Here is a 12890-nt window from a genome sequence, read left to right on the forward strand (position 1 = left end):
TCTTCAGGGGATAACATTAGACAATAAAGGAGATCTTGATATGCCATTTGTATTAAAGCGTTTACAGTTTCCCATTAGAATAGCTTTTACTATGACAATTAACAAATCACAGGGACAAACATTCAAAAAAGTCATTTAATTTAATAGAGAGAAAGAAACGAAATTCACTCACAAGCAGTTATACGTTGTGTTGTCACGATAAAAGTCCAAACACAGACTCAAAATTCAATGCAATATTGACGAAAATTAAATTCAAAAAGTTGTTTTTACTGAAGTTTTACAGTAAAAGTCAGTCAGTCATTCTCCAACCCGCTATATCCTAACACTGGATTATGGGGGTCTGCTGGAGCCAATCCCACCCAACACAGGGCACAAGGCAGGAACAAACCCCAGGCAGGGTGCCAACCCACTGCAGGGCACACACCAGGGCCAATTTAGAATCGCCAATGCACCTAACCTGCATGTCTTTGGACTGTGGGAGGAAACCGGAGCAGCTGGGGGAAACCCACGCAGGGGTCTCCTAACTGAGAGGCAGTAGCGCTACCCACTGTGCCACCGTCCTATACAGTAAAAGTATGAGTTTAAAAAGTGTTTGCGTGTTCATTTCAAAGTCAAACAGAACAAAAACGTATTACACAATGAATTCCTGTAATGCAACATGAACCATAATTTACTTTGAAATGATTACATTTTACTCTTTGTTACTACTATTACTCGTTGTAATGTAAAACAGTTATATTATGCATATGTAACAGTTCCTATGAAAATAAAAATCTGTTTAAATTGTACATCTGCATCCTAATAGGCGAGCGACAGAACCGCAAAGAGGCTAACGTGGAGCACATGCCCGGGGGTTGACGAGCGAAGTGAGCAGGGGGCAGAGCCCCCTAGTAAATCAATAAAATAAAGATTTAAATATCATTGTCATGTGCATAAAACTGTAATGTTACAAAATACACTGTCAATATCCCTTTCTCTATTAAATTAAGGTTATAAGAGTTGAATCTAAAAACCAATATTCCCCCTTCCATTTCCCTTAATAAATTAATTTAAAACATCTAGGATATATTATATTGTCTTTAAAAATAAATACTTTGATTAAATGCACAATAAATAAATCTTCATCTTTCGGCTGCTCCTGTTAGGGGTTGCCACAGCGGATCATAAATGCACAATAAATAAATAAATAAATAAATTAATTAATTAACAACTTAAATCATGATCTTGATATACATTTTTCTAAAGATTAAATTAGGGTTTAAAATGAAAATCAGATATTAAATTTAGGGTTAAAGGAAATAAATGAATTCTTAAACCCAAGACTTAACATCCATCCATCCATCCATTTTCCAACCCGCTGAATCTGAACACAGGGTCACGGGGGTCTGCTGGAGCCAATCCCAGCCAACACAGGGCACAAGGCAGGAACCAATCCCGGGCAGGGTGCCAACCCACCGCAGGACACACACAAACACACCCACACACCAAGCACACACTAGGGCCAATTTAGAATCGCCAATCCACCTAACCTGCATGTCTTTGGACTGTGGGAGGAAACCGGAGCGCCTGGAGGAAACCCACGCAGACACGGGGAGAACATGCAAACTCCACGCAGGGAGGACCCGGGAATCGAACCCAGGTCCCCAGGTCTCCCAACTGCGAGGCAGCAGCGCTACCCACTGCGCCACCGTGCTGCCCCCCAAGACTTAACATTAGGGACCTAATGTTTCCTAACTTTAAGGTAAGGATCAGGGTTAGGGTAGGGGATACCACCTAGGTGGTTTGCTCGGGTTCACTACCCACAGTTCTACATTCATAGTTGGGGTTAGGGGTAGACCTTCAAAGCTTTTTTTAATTTCAGAAGGGACCCTAAGAGGGTCTTATTAACATAAGGGGTCCTATTATACAACCTTTAAGTTCAGTGTCAGTGTTTGGGGGGTAGACCTTAAATTTGATATTTTTATTAGTATTAAAAATTCTTAACATAAGGACTACCAAAGAAAACAAAGTTTAATATTAGGGAACCCCTAGGAGATTTTAACATAAGGGGCTTGTACAGTGGGTTGAAAACGTATTCGACCCCCTCTGGAAAGCCACCGTATTTCCATGTTACATCATTACAAACCTATAAAAATCACAAACGCAGAGCGTCACAGTGAACTTTTATTTCTCTGTGTGCATATTTTGATACATTTAGAGCTTGGTGAACTAAACAAATGTAAATTGACAATCATGTTGTGAAAAATGCTGTTGAAAAAGTAACTGACCCCTTCACATGACACACAGTCAATACTTGGTAGCAGCACCCTTGGCACCAATAACTGCTTACAGTCGCTTTGGATCGCCATCTACAAGCTTGGCACACCTGGATGGAGGCCATTTTCCCCTGTTCTTCCTTGCAGAACTGCTCCAGCTGGGCTAAGTCTGAAGGCTTTCGTTTGTGAACTAGAATTCTGAGATCACGCCACAGGATTTCAATGGGATTCAGATCCGGACTCTGGCTAGGCCACTGCAAAATCTGGTTCTTCTTTTTGTCAAACTGTGCTTTGGTTACTTTTGCACAGTGTTTCGGGTCATTGTCCTGCTCAAAGTGGTAGCATCGTACAAGTCCTAATTTCATGGCTGACATTCCAAAATCTGGATATACTTCCTACTATCCATTCTTCCTTCAATACGGACAGGGGCCCTAGTGCCTGCCTTAGAGAAACAGCCCCAAAGCATGATGCCCCCCCCCCCCCCCCCCCCCCCCCCCCCCCCCCACACCACCACGCTTGATGGCAGTTATGGTGTTTGCTGGATCATTGGCAGCCCCTTCCATCCGCCAGACAAACGCCTTTGTGTTGAGGCCAAAAAGTTCAATTTTGGTGAAAGTCAAAGTGAACTTTATTGTCATCTCAACCATATAGAAGTATACAGATAGACGAAATTGTGAAGCTCAGGGCCCACAGTGTAACAACATGACGTACAAATAATAAATTAAAAATAGAATTAAAATTTAAATTTAAAAATTAAAAAAACAAACAAGATAAGACATTGTACAAAGACAAGACAAAGAAGTAGCAGCAATATTGACGTGTAGTTAGCAATATGAACATTGATGCAATGTATGGTATTTGCAACCTAGAAACATAAATGTAGTCAATAGATATGTAATATAATAAATAAATAATAGATAATAGATATAAATAATACAGAAATGATCAGTGTATGATAATAGTTGTTAAAGACGTGTAAACAATGATAGGTCAGAATGTTTCGCAGCAGAAGGATATCAAGAGTGTCAAAATCCTTACAGGTCAGTATGAGATTTTCATTTCTTTTTCTACCTGCACACTCGTCTTTGCAGCACAGTGGCTCACATGTATAAAAGTTCTGTTTTTAGAGGTGGTTGAGGCCGTGTGGAAGGTCCCAAGGGGCAGCCTGGTGTTAAGGAGTCTGACAGCATTGGGGTAAAAACTCTCCTTCAGCCTGGCAGATCTGGCTCTGATGCTGCAGTATCTTCTCTTGGATGGCAGAAGTGTGAAAAGTCCATGTGAGGGGTGTAAGGGGGTCCTGCGCAGGCCTTGTGGACACTGCGTTTGTAAAATATGTCCTGTAGTGAAGGGAGAGGCACCCCAATAATGTTCTCAGCTGTCTTCACTCTCCATTGCAGGCGCTTGTGGTCAGATATGTTGCAGTTGCCATACCAGACAGTGAAGCAGCTGGTCAGAACACTCTCAATGGTGCCTATGTAGAACTTGGTGAGGATGGAAGGGGGAAGACTTGCTCGCTTCAGCCGCCTTAGGAAGTGTAGTCTCTGCTGGGCTTTCTTGATTAGTGATGAGGTGTTATAGTCCAGGGGTAGGCAACGTCGGTCCTGGAGTGCCACAGTATGTGCAGGTTTTTGTTCCAACCCAGTTCCTTAACGAGAACTCAATTATTGCTGATGAAGCACATATTGCTTAAGTGACATTTTAATGCTTCATTTTAGTGGTCTCGCTTGTTAAGGTTCTCCAACCTTAATTGCTTATTTCAATCTTAAACTGCTGCATTCAGTGTTTTAATTGCTCCTTATTAGCAATAAGATGTAAAACAGGGGTAGGCAATGTCGGTCCTGGTGAGCCGCAGTGGCTACAGGTTTTCATTCAACCCAATTGCTTAATTAGAAACCAATCATTGCCAATCTCAGACCTTATTTAATTTTATGGCTTGTTAGTCTGTGCAATGTAAGGCTTTTATATCGTAGATTTTTTTCCTTTCCAAGGATATCATCCAAATGATTTGAAGCCTAAAACAGATCATTTTCAGTCTGTCCCATTTTTCTATTAAGTGTTTTATTAAATCAAACCGTGCATGATGAACACACACAGATGTAATTGGAAAAAAGCTAGCTGGAGAACTGCTGGCTGCTTTGTCTTTTACATCTTATTGCTAATAAGGAGCAATTAAAACACTGAATGCAGCAGTTTAAGATTGAAATAAGCAATTAAGGTTGGAGAACCTTAACAAGCGAGACCACTAAAATGAAGCATTAAAATATCACTTAAGCAATATGTGCTTCATCAGCAATAATTGAGTTCTCGTTAAGGAACTGGGTTGGAACAAAAACCTGCACATACTGTGGCACTCCAGGACCGACGTTGCCTACCCCTGTTATAGTCCATGTGAGTTCCTCAGTTATGTGCACACTGGGGAACTTGGTACTCCTAACAGTCTCCACATCTAAACCGTTGATGCTGAGTGGGATGTGGGCAGGATGTGATTTTCTGAAGTCCACGATTATTTCTTTTGTCAACATTGAGAGATAGATTGTTATCTTCACACCATGCAGACAGCCGTTCCACCTCATCTCTGTATGCTGTTTCATCATCCAAGCTTATCAGTCCCAGTACCGTCGTATCATTTGCAAACTTGATGATGGGGTTGGTGTTGTGCGCGGCTGTGCAGTCGTGAGTCAGGCGTATGAACAGCAGTGGACCAAGCATTCAGCCCTGCGGCGCTCCAGTGCTCAGTGTGATGTTGCTGGAAGTGTTGCAGCCCATCCGAACTGACTGGGGCCTCTCTGAGATAATCTGACCCAATGGAAGCATGGAGATCAAAAAGAGCAGCGGACCCAGGATAGAACCTTGTGGGGTTGAATACTTTTTCAACCCACCGTATTTACTCATTTTAAGGTTAGGATTGGGGGTAAGGGGTAGAGGATATCATTTTCATTAATTTTTAGGTCCCTATCAAATTTACTTTTAATCCAGGGGGTTTGGAACAATATAAATATTTAAAAGCTTATGGAGTACATCATCGACCTCCACCATCTGTAGATATGATAAAATTACTTATAGATAGATAGATACTTTATTAATCCCAAGGGGAAATTCACATACTCCAGCAGCAGCATACTGATCAAAAACAAATTATTATTATTATTTAAATTAAATTAAATTATTATTTATTAAATTAAAGAGTGATAACAATGCAGGTATACAGACAGACAATAACTTTGTATAATGTTAACGTTTACACCCCTGAGTGGAATTGAAGAGTCGCATAGTGTGGCGAAGGAACGATCTCCTCAGTCTGTCAGTGGAGCAGGACGGTGACAGCAGTCTGTCGCTGAAGCTGCTCCTCTGTCTGGAGATGATCCTGTTCAGTGGATGCAGTGGATTCTCCATGATTGACAGGAGTCTGCTCAGCGCCCGTCGCTCTGCCACAGATGTCAAACTGTCCAGCTCCATGCCAACAATAGAGCCTGCCTTCCTCACCAGTTTGTCCAGGCGTGAGGCGTTCCTCTTCTTTATGCTACCTCCCCAGCACACCACCGCGTAGAAGAGGGCGTTCGCCACAACTGTCTAATAGAACATCTGCAGCATCTTATTGCAGATGTTGAAGGACGCCAGCCTTCTAAGGAAGTATAGTCGGCTCTGTCCTTTCTTGCACAGCGCATCAGTATTGGCAGTCCAGTCTAATTTATCATCCAGCTGCACTCCCAGGTATTTATAGGTCTGCACCATCTGCACACAGTCACCTCTGATGATCACGGGGTCCATGAGGGGCCTGGTCCTCCTAAAATCCACTACCAGTTCCTTGGTTTTGCTGGTGTTCAGGTGTAGGTGGTTTGAGTTGCACCATTTAACAAAGTCCTTGATTAGGTTCCTATACTCCTCCTCCTGCCCACTCCTGATGCAGCCCACCATAGCAGTGTCGTCAGTGAACTTTTGCACATGGCAGGACTCCGAGTTGTATTGGAAGTCCAATGTATATCGGCTGAACAGGACCGGAGAAAGTACAGTCCCCTGCGGCGCTCCTGTGTTGCTGACCACAATGTCAGACCTGCAGTTCCCGAGACGCACATACTGAGGTCTGTCTGTAAGATAGTCCACCATCCTTGACACCAGGTATGAATCTACTCCCATCTCTGTCAGTTTGTCCCTAAGGAGCAGAGGTTGGATGGTGTTTTGCATTCTCTAAAGATTCTTTCACTCATCTTTGATCAATCTATACATGCATGCATCTTGAGAAGGATTTGCAACATAAAATAATTCCATTCGTAATGACACTAAGAAACACACGCACACACCTTTTGTAAATAATGACTTTCAGGATACCTTAAAGACGCTCTTTATTCTTGTAGAGTTCTGTTGCCTACGGGTCTGGCAGATTCTCACATTCAGCCTGTAGAGCTACAGCCATTCTTCTCTGTCTTCTCGTTCTTCAGTGCTGGCTGTTGCCATCACTTGCGATTCCCTCCTTGAAGCCTGGACCACTGTTCACGTAGACGGAGGGTAAAGGAGTGAGTGCTTAGGAATGAAACCTTTTTTTTTTCATAAAAGACCCATGCTCATTTCACATTGCAGACTCCGCTCAAGAAGACCTCATTCCTTGGTGTGCACCTGCCAGCTCACCTCACTTGGACAGTTTTCTTTGCTGCTTCTGCAGTGTCTGCCATTCCTCCAATTTTAGTATCATAGACTATTAGAGCATTAGAACAATCTGGATGAGAACAGGCCATTCAGCTCAACAAAGCCTGCCAGTCCTATCCACTTAATTCTTCTACAATAATGTCAAGTCAAATTTTGAAAGTCCCTAATGTCCTACTGGTCATCACACCACCCGGCAGCCCACTCCATGCATCCATCTCTCTCCACACAAAGAGAAACCATAGAATCAGTTGTTGTCAGGACCAGTTCTAGGCATACTACGAAAATAATGAAGCTTAAGCTGTAGAGCCCATAATCCCGAAGGGGCCCCAGAAGGGACTTTAGTCTTAAAAATGTGGGGTGTCTACCATATGAGGAGGGGTTTTTAAACCCCTACATGTAGTGGTTACATTTTTTTTTTTAATCTGTGGCAATCTGCCGTGGAACAGCTCCACTGAAGAAGATGACACTGGTCACCTGGACCATATTGCTGGTTGCAAAGGGGCCCCCATAACATTTCAAGCTTTAGGGCTTCAATAATATAGGACCACCACGGGGCATTGTTCTAGTGAAGGCATGCCCAAGGGAGTGCCAAAAAAAAATAATTTCATTTAGGACCACAAATGGCACCGTACTCCAAGGGGGATCTCCTCCCAGCTTGTTGATTTCATATGGGATTGCAAGGGGGAACCCCCCCCCCTTACCTTGTTGCTTTTAAATGATGCAATCATGGGTGTGCCAGTGTTAGAGGGGGACTCTGCCCCCTTCTCCTTCATCAATTTCAGTTACGGATTTGACTGCACAGATCTAAAAAGGGGGACTCTATTTTGCATGTCTGTTTTTTGGGCGCTTGCAACCGAGTCTGTCTATGGGTGCAAAGTACCCTTAAGCTGGCCCTGGTTGATATTATTAATAATTTATTTATTACTATCAATTTCAATATATTACTATATAATCATTTACCTTTTATTTGTTCACTTTTCTATTAGGATAGATAGATAGATAGATAGATATGAAAGGCACTATATAATAGATAGATAGATGTGAAAGGCACTATATCATTCATGATAGATAGATAGATAGATAGATAGATATGTGAATGGCACTATATAATAGATAGATAGATAGATATGAAAGGCACTATATGATAGATAGATAGATAGATATGAAAGGCACTATATAATAGATAGATAGATAGATAGATATGAAAGGCACTATAAAATAGATAGATAGATAGATAGATATGAAAGGCACTATAAAATAGATAGATAGATATGAAAGGCACTATATAATAGATAGATAGATAGATAGATGTGAAAGGCACTATATCATTCATGATAGATAGATAGATAGATAGATATGTGAATGGCACTATATAATAGATAGATAGATAGATATGAAAGGCACTATAAAATAGATAGATAGATAGATATGAAAGGCACTATATAATAGATAGATAGATATGAAAGGCACTATATAATAGATAGATAGATAGGTATGAAAGGCACTATAAAATAGATAGATAGATAGGTATGAAAGGCACTATATAATAGATAGATAGATAGATATGAAAGGCACTATAAAATAGATAGATAGATAGATAGATATGAATGACATTATAATATAGACAGATAGATAAATAGAGAGATTAAGCAGATAGAAAGTACTTAATTTGTCTCCAGGGAGAAATTTGTCTTTTTACAGAAGCTCTTTAAATAAATATGTGTATAAATAAATAAATAATAAATAAACATACACATACTTTTGTCTGAATGGACACCAGTATGACTATAAAGTAAGAAAATTAAAAAGGAACAGAACTGTCCCTGTGAGGCGCTACACAGGGCCGGATTTTCCTATAGGCTAACTAGGCTTCAGCCTAGGGCCTCAAGATCAAGAGGGGCCTACATTCAAATTGTTAGCAAAATTTTAGTATCTTTCATGTAATTTACAAACTTAAAAATGGAAGGTGAAAGGGCCTCATAAGTGGAATAGCCTAGTGCCTCTTTTCATATGAATCCGGCCCTGGCGCTACACATGCATATTGCTGTTTATATAAAGGACCCTGGTCACATTTCTTGACCCACTATGCTGAATGATTTGTTGGCTGAAAGTCCTCACTGTTGGTGTGTCAGAGAGGGGATGTACAGCCTTGTTCATAATGGCACTCAGTTTTATTTTTACTCTTTCCTTTGCTGTGATCTCTGGGAGTCCAGAGTGCGTGTAGTTCTTGCTTGTCTTGTACCTGCCCCGTGTTTATGTCATATGTGTTCTATTTGTGTGTATGTTGCACACCTGGGGAGCTTTATTTCATAAGAAACACAAGAAATCTAACAAATGAGAGGAGACCATTCAGTCCATCAAGCCAGTTTGCATAGCTAATGGGTAAGCTGTCCCAAAAAAAATATTTGTGCCATTGTATGCTGCAATACTTCACATGGATGGTATAACAATAACGGTACCTGAACTTGACCTGAAATTTTTTCTTTATTGCTATTGATGCCACAAGAAACCGTTTGTTTCTTTGATCGATGCCCAGGACTGGCTCCAGGGGCTCACTGAGCTGAGTTAAATGTCCTCCCACCATATCATGTGAAGACCACCCCACCCACGCTGTCAGGTATACTGTTACTTGCTGGATTTTTGGGACTTTATAATACCAGTCCCCACCTTCTGGCACCCCCCACCCCTTATCATTCTGGAACTGTGGCTATCGATGCCCAAGCATTGACTGACATCTTGAACTTAGATGTGTAGGTCAGTCTTTAGCATGCCAGGCCGAAGTGTGATAGTGGCAGAGTCATTATGGCGGGCACGGGCTTTTGGTAATTAAACGGGCACTGCCCGCCAGGTGATACTGTCATTTATCCGTCTGTTAATAGATTAAAAGAGCACCAGTAGCAAAACAGCGCGAGAGAACTAACGAGTACCAAAATACAAAAGTATGTGAATTAATAAGCAAAGTCAGTTATGTAAATATATATATATATATTCAGTATATATAAAAACGGTGACGTAAACGGTCGTGAGCGGCTCGACCTGTTGCCAGTGCTTGTGCTCTGGAGGCGCATTGGGGCTGAGGGAAGGGGCGGGGCGGAGAATCGGGGGCGCGCGACGGAGTGGCGGCAATGTGTCCAGGCGTGTGCGAGTGCGCGCGCTTGCTGCTGCTTCTCCTCCTCCTGGTCTCTCTCTCTCTCTCTCCCTCCTTCTGTTCCTCCTCCTCCTGGCGGCAGAGGGGAGGGCTGCGAGCTGCACAGTGCAACGCCGGCAGTCGCCGCTGCTTTCGAGATTCTCACGAAGGAGTGCGGAGCCACGCCAGCCGAGGAGAGACGCTTCCAGCTCGCCTCGAGGGGACGAGTGGCTCTCAAGCAAGGTAAGGGTCCGGCGGCATTCACCTTCGGAGGATGGAGAAGGAGAAACGACAGGGGAGGTGTGGGGTTACGGAGCAAGGTTGCCGGCTTGAGCGCGGGGAGGTGGGGCCGAGCCGTTGCCGCATCGTTTCCATGTGTCGACGTCGCCTGTGGCTGTTGTGCGCGAGGGCGGCAGGGATGCGCCTTTTCCCGATTCGAGCTAAACAAAGCCGACGCGTCGAAGAAGCTGGCTGGCTCGTTGTTGACGGGGAGTGGTGTGTTGCGTGTAGTGTCTGTGTGCGTGCGTTTATTCGGAAAGAAGAGGACTCGGTGGAAGTGCCGTACGGGTTATTCCCGGTGTGAGGCGGGTGGCCCGGCGCGTCTTACATCTTCAGGTGGGGGTGGGGTGCGGTGACATCCCGAAGGGGGTGGGGCAATTCGTGTGCGACATCTTCAGGTGGAGGGGGGAACCGCGGCTGTGACTTTCAGCAGGTGCGCAAGGAACGTCTTGAAAGAGCAAGAGTCAAATGTGTGCACCAGGGATGGGCTGGGGGATCGGCACTGACTGCTGCGTGTGTGAGACGGCCACAGGTTTGAGCCACTGCTGGTGTGTGCGCATCAGCATACTCGGATGGCGATGGGACAGTTGGTGTTCAGCTAGCAGCGTAATGGGGCGGGCAGCGTGTGTGGCAGCCTTCATGGTGGGAATTGTACAAAGGTGGCACTCTTTGATTGAAGGATAGAGCTGTGTAATACCAAACGGGGATTGGTATCCTCATGTTGAGGTTGGAGCTACGTGAGGAGGACATTTATGATCTGAGAGGAAATCGGAGGTACTGATGTGAATAATAGAATAATATTGGTGTGGGATGTTGTTACAGCTTCATTCAGTTTGACCATTTTAATTGTACAGAGCTTATAAACTATTTGATTTCCAATATAAATGGCATCACAAGAATGATTGCATTTGGCATTGTCGGATAGAGGTTGGAAAAAATGACATGGTAAAAGAGAGTAAAGTTAATTTTTTGGTGGGTACATTGTCCTGTTGGGAAGGTTTCATGACGGGCCGGGTGATATAGTGGGTTCACATCCCACTGCTGACAAAGATGTGACCCTGAGCAAGTCGTTTCACCTCCCTGTGCTCCAATTGGAAAGAAACAAAAGAAATGTAACCAATTGTATCTTAAATGTTGTAAGTCACCATGGATTAACGCATCCGTCAAACAAATAATAATTATAATAATGATATCGTCAGGTGCTATGGAGTGCAGCAGTATTGGAGCAGATGTTGTCAGAAGATCGTGATAGTTGAGGATAATCTTTGTCATTTACAGGTGGGATGTCCCAGGGCTGTCAGTAGGTACTGATCAGTTAACTCCCCTTTGTAATATGGTCTGGGCAGGAACAACTGGTTGCACGTCTCCCTCATTCTCTTTCAAGGCTGTCTGGTAATAAGCAGCCGTTCAGGAAGTCACATTTTTGTTTGTTTCTCTTCTGCATTTTTACAGACAGCTGAAATATTTTAGGTAGTAAAAATTAAAATGCAATCTTTTGTTGCAATAGCGCATTTGGCACAGATTTTTTTTTATAGCTGTCAAATAAATGTCTGGGCCAGGATAGCTGCCACATAAGTATGCTTTTAAAATTTCTCATTTCACTCACTGATTGGCTATAAAGGTGTAGCGCATTAAGTATGTATTAAACAAAAGCCACTTTTATTTTTGTAAAATGCCAAAGGTGTGCACTTTGAGCAAATTGAGACAAATCACTTGTGGAGAAAGGAATATTTTAACACGACATTTTCCTTTAATTGAATGCGTGTATCTGTATTCTTTTAATTTGAAAGATCAAGTGTGATGTCATATTTTTGTAGCCGGTTACTCGTACTTAACAAAAAAAAAAATGTTTACATCTGTGATATTTGTCTTATACTTTATTACATATTCTGTATAGGAGAAATTTTAGTACTGTGAAACAGAAAAGTTCCATCAGCTTTTGAACAAGGTTGTGACATGGACTTCGTTATTTTTTCTTACTATAAGGGTATGCTTTATTATCTCTATTGGTAAGAAATAATAAAGAGTTGAATTCATGCTGCAAAATGAAGGAAAGAATGCACATATCACCTTGAAGTTTCAAGTAATAAGCTCCAAGAATTAAAAATAGCTTATTATTTTTATTTAGCTGGTAATAGTTTTATTAATAGTTGTAACCTGCTGTGCCTGCCTCCCAGTCACAAGGACTCTGATGTGTGGAGCGGATGAGGACTCTGTGGGTTTTCTGTAAATGAGTGCACATGCAGGGCTCATGAAGATGGCAGTGGGCTGATTAACAAAATTGTGGTTGGTTGTTTGATGAGGACTGATGGCTAATAAAAATAGTTTCATTTTTGAAGTAACTTTGTGTTACTATTGCCATCATAGCACCGGATCAAATAACAAATATTGTGATTTTGCACAGTGTACAAGTTATAAATGTCTAAAGTTATATTTGTCTTAATATGATTTTTTTTTATATTAAGCGAGAGCTCTTTGCTTGTAATCCATAAAATGAAATAATTCTTGAAATTAGTTCGGTGCTTGTGTACTAAACGGGCAGCAGAGACGGCTAGTAGCCTTTTCTATTATGGTGACGCAAATCAGTT

At 42.3% G+C, this 12890-nt stretch overlaps 1 protein-coding gene across 8 annotated transcripts in view; it reads left to right on the forward strand.

The window, feature by feature from the left end:
• Positions 1-10111: 10111 nt before the first annotated feature.
• Positions 10112-12890, forward strand: part of tanc2b (tetratricopeptide repeat, ankyrin repeat and coiled-coil containing 2b) — a 473655-nt gene continuing 470876 nt past the window's right edge. For all 8 annotated transcript variants that reach the window (XM_051936364.1, XM_051936365.1, XM_051936366.1 and 5 more), the window contains exon 1: positions 10112-10266. The gene's annotated coding sequence lies outside the window, so the exon portion shown is untranslated. The remainder of the gene's footprint in view (positions 10267-12890) is intronic.

Source organism: Erpetoichthys calabaricus, chromosome 14 (genome assembly GCF_900747795.2).
Source record: "Erpetoichthys calabaricus chromosome 14, fErpCal1.3, whole genome shotgun sequence".
In the NCBI taxonomy this organism is placed as follows: Eukaryota; Metazoa; Chordata; class Cladistia; order Polypteriformes; family Polypteridae; genus Erpetoichthys; species Erpetoichthys calabaricus.